The sequence below is a fragment of the Oncorhynchus tshawytscha genome, linkage group LG13, assembly GCF_018296145.1.
Source record: "Oncorhynchus tshawytscha isolate Ot180627B linkage group LG13, Otsh_v2.0, whole genome shotgun sequence".
In the NCBI taxonomy this organism is placed as follows: Eukaryota; Metazoa; Chordata; class Actinopteri; order Salmoniformes; family Salmonidae; genus Oncorhynchus; species Oncorhynchus tshawytscha.
In genome coordinates this window covers 83,421,065-83,425,474 of record NC_056441.1, presented here as the reverse complement: position 1 = coordinate 83,425,474, position 4,410 = coordinate 83,421,065, and the positions used below count along the sequence as shown (strand labels likewise).

The following is a 4,410-nucleotide window of genomic DNA, read 5'->3' as shown; positions in this document are numbered from 1 at the left end:
AGGGTTGAGAGAGAGAGGGGATGGAGAGAGAGAGGGGATGGAGAGAGAGGGGGATGGAGAGAGAGAGTGGGATGGAGAGAGAGAAAGAGCAGGATGGAGAGAGAGATAGAGAGAGAGAGGGGGATGGAGAGAGAGAGATAGAGAGAGAGAGGGGGATGGAGAGAGAGAGTGAGAGGGAGAGAGAGAGAGAGGGGGGGAGAGAGAGTGGAGAGGGATAGAGAGAGAGGGCGGGATGGAGAGAGAGAGTGATGGAGAGAGAGAGTGGGGGAGAGAGAGAGAAAGAGCAGGATGGAGAGAGAGAGATAGAGAGAGAGAGGGGGATGGAGAGAGAGAGTAGCAGTGCAGCAGTGGGGTGTGAGATGTCCTGATCATGAGAATGGACAAGATCTGTCTCTATCGCTGACCTCCTTTGCATTTAATGTGTGTGTGCTGGGTATGTACTGTATGTGTGAGAGAGAGAGGGTGGGATGGATGGACAGATCATTTTTATTGTTTATTTCACTTATTGTATATTATCTACCTCACTTGCTTTGGAAATGTTAACACGTTCCCCATGCCAATAAAGCCCCTTGAATTGAGAGAGAGAGATGGGTGTGGAGAGAGAGAGGGATGGAGAAAGAGAGAGAGAGGGGTGTGGGTGTGGAGAGAGAGAGAGAGAGAGAGAGAGAGAGAGAGAGAGAGAGAGAGAGAGGTGATATTGAAGGGAGGACAGGATCTGTCTCTATCAATCATTCTGCCTGATCAGCAGCCCACCCACAACAGCCAGCAAATCAATACCAGCACTGAGGACAGTGTGTTATGTGGTTGTGTATGTGTGTGTTATAACACAGGGCTGTGGACTATGTAAAGAGGGAAAGGGTGTGGGAGAATATCTATCGTTCCAGTAGTGTATATGAGCATCATACCTCTAGTATTGCAGTATAATTACAGATTCATATCAATCTGATATGGTTACTGTATGTGTGACGTTGTGTGTGAGGGGTATTTTATGTAGGAGTATAATCCTTGGCTGGAAACAACGGTGCATCATCTCCCCTCTGTATTGACACCTTCACTATACATCTATTCTCTTTCACCCTCAGCTCTTTATCACTCTCTCTCTCTGTCACTCATCTCCCCCTCATTCCATTCTCTCTCATCCCCTTTGTCTCTCTCTCATCCCCCTTTCTCTCTCTCTCATCCCCTTTTCTCTCTCTCTCTCATCCCCCTTTCTCTCTCTCTCCATCATCCCCCCCTTTTTCTCTCTCTCTCTCTCATCCCCCTTTCTCTGTCTCTCTCTTTCACCCTCATCTCTTTATCACTGCCTCTCTGTCACTCATCTCCCCCTCATTCCATTCTCTCTCATCCCCTTTGTCTCTCTCTCATCCCCCCCCTTTCTCTCTCTCTCATCCCCCCCTCCATCATCCCCCTCTCTCTCTCTCATCCCCTTCTCTGTCTCTCTTCACCCTCATCTCTTTATCACTGCCTCTCTGTCACTCATCTCCCCTCATTCCATTCTCTCTCATCCCCTTTGTCCCCCTCATTCTCTCTCTCTCTCTCATCCCCTTTCTCTCTCTCTCCTCATCCCCCTTTCTTCTCTCTCATCTCTCTCCTCATCCCCTTTCTCTCTCTCTCCCTCTCTCATCCCCTTTCTCTTTCATCCCCTTTCTCTCTCTCTCTCATCCCCCTTTCTCTCACTCAGAGGATCAACTAATCTCTTGTGGATTGTAAAGGACAAACCTGCTGTTGCAATCCCTGTGTGTGTGTGTGTGTGTGTGTGTATTCCAATGTGGCAGCCTCTACATAGTATATTGCTACTATGTATCCAAATCTCATTCTGACTTCCAGTGCATTAACATACAACTGCAACCATAATGTATTCCTACCAGTGGACTCAGAGATGATGTTGTTCCATAAATGTTGTTCCAAACGTTTGTTCCTGCCGTGACTCTCTGCTGTGGTCTCTCTCGTGGCAAGGCTTGCTTTTTCATGAATTTCTCTTGACTTTAACCTTTAATAGCCCAGTTAACCATGAATAACCCAGTTAACCATGAGTAACCCAGTTAACCATGAATAACCCAGTTAACCATGAACCACCCAGTTAACCATGAATAACCCAGTTAACCATTAATAACCCAGTTAACCATGAACCACCCAGTTAACCATGAACCACCCAGTTAACCATATGAATAACCCAGTTAACCATATGAATAACCCAGTTAACCATGAATAACCCAGTTAACCATATGAATAACCCAGTTAACCATATGAATAACCCAGTTAACCATGAATAACCCAGTTAACCATGAACCACCCAGTTAACCATGAACAACCCAGTTAACCATGAACCACCCAGTTAACCATATGAATAACCCAGTTAACCATATGAATAACCCAGTTAACCATGAACCATCCAGTTAACCATGAACCACCCAGTTAACCATGAGCAACCCAGTTAACCATGAATAACCCAGTTAACCATTAATAACCCAGTTAACCATGAATAACCCAGTTAACCATGAACAACCCAGTTAACCATTAATAACCCAGTTAACCATGAATAACCCAGTTAACCATATGAATAACCCAGTTAACCATGAACAACCCAGTTAACCATTAATAACCCAGTTAACCATATGAATAACCCAGTTAACCATGAACAACCCAGTTAACCATTAATAACCCAGTTAACCATTAATAACCCAGTTAGAACCAAAGTGATGAAACTGAGATGAAACAGATTTTTCAACAGAGGCCTGTTTCTGCATGAGTGAGATCTTTGACCGTTCCAGGTTTGATCTGTTGTACAGTATGATACAGTATGACTGCCTGCTTGAGCTTCCTGCTCAAAGGACAGTGACTGTGCCCACTAGGATAAACGGCCAGCCCTTCCCCTGCCTGGGAGGCACACAGCCAGCCACTCTTCAGGTCTCAGATGAGGAAATCGTGGCAGCTTCTGTGCATACCTATCCTTTATCGCCTCTGTGTGCTGCACCAACCGCAAACACACACATATACCCCCCCCCCCACCAATGTGGCACAAGGCTGATTTAAAAGTAATTTAATTACTGAAATGCAATTAATTCAGCACTCACTGGCAAGCAGAGGAGTGACACACACACACACACACACCCCGAGTTCACAGCCAGCTCATCATCAGAGATTAACAAACGATACGTCATGGGATTAATGGGATTAATAACAGAATATGGTTGTTCGTCTCAGTTTGTTTCTATGACGCATACAAGCAAAGTGGAGTTTTTTTCCCCAATGGCTTTGGTGGAGGTGGTGTAGACCTAGTGAACTAACTGGTTTGCTATTTTTCAATCATTTTTAAGTAACATGTTCTTGATCATTTGCATTAGCATTGTTATTCATGTGAGTCAAAATGTGTGTCATGGCAAAATGTGTAGAATAGCAGAAAATTAGCTTTAAACTGCAACATTTTATCTCAGCATCATGGCAAAATGTGTAGAATATCATTATAAAACTGCCAACTTATTTTCAACACTACTTGTGTTAAAAATGCAGGAAGTGAACTGTTTCAATAAACAACAATGTTTTCCTGGCCTGGGCGTGTGGTGCCCCGAGGTCTGGGCGTGTGGTTCCCTGGGGCCTGGGCGTGTGGTTCCCCGGGGCCTGGGCGTGTGGTTCCCCGGGTGGGAAATCAATCCTCTTATTATAACATAAAACACTTGAGAGAAGGAATTTCCAGTCAATACTAGGCGTAATCCATTTCAAGGACATTAGAGACCCACAATATTGTAATTGTGTGTGTCCTCAACTGGCTATCGATGATGCCTTTTGTGAATAGATCAGCATTTTTGTTAGATTAATAGACTCAGTACAGACAAAATGATCAGAAAACACAAAGTGACAGAGAATATTCCTCGTGGTCGCCTAGTAACTTCATTTTTGCCATGGCATAAAACCGCACCTTTATCATGTGAAAACATGAACATATCACAAACTATGAGAAAATCACCAATCGTCAAATCTTAAACGTGAAAATGGCAGCAATCAAACCATTGATGTATAACTGATATACACACAATGCTTTGAACATATTTTTTGCGTATTTCAAAAGATCGTAAATATGCCTTACCGAACGGTATCGGGTAGTTACTGTAGGGATGCTGTACGGTCTCTTGCGTTGCCTCGCTGTTTCTCTTCACCGCCGCGGCAGGTCGCTCTCCGAGCTAAATATTTTCGCTCTTGTCCCACCCTCTGCATGCGCTGATTGGTTCTTCACTACCCTTCCTGTAAAACTACGCACTCTTTTGATTTCAGTACTTTTTTTCTACTATCAATGTAACATTTTTGTTTGCCTGGGATGGAGTTTGTCTGTGAGAGATGTCGTTTTTGTATTTATTTTTTGTTGTTGGCTAAATAAGCTTGTTGACGCTTTAGTTGTTTCGTGTAGAACGCCAC

General features: G+C 44.1%; 1 protein-coding gene across 1 annotated transcript in view; it reads right to left on the bottom strand.

Annotated features, from left to right (window-relative positions):
• Positions 1-4,210, bottom strand: part of LOC112246355 (neuroserpin) — a 65,106-nt gene extending 60,896 nt beyond the window's left edge. Inside the window, 1 exon segment of the mRNA XM_042296429.1 lies at positions 4,085-4,210. The gene's annotated coding sequence lies outside the window, so the exon portion shown is untranslated.
• Positions 4,211-4,410: the final 200 nt, after the last annotated feature.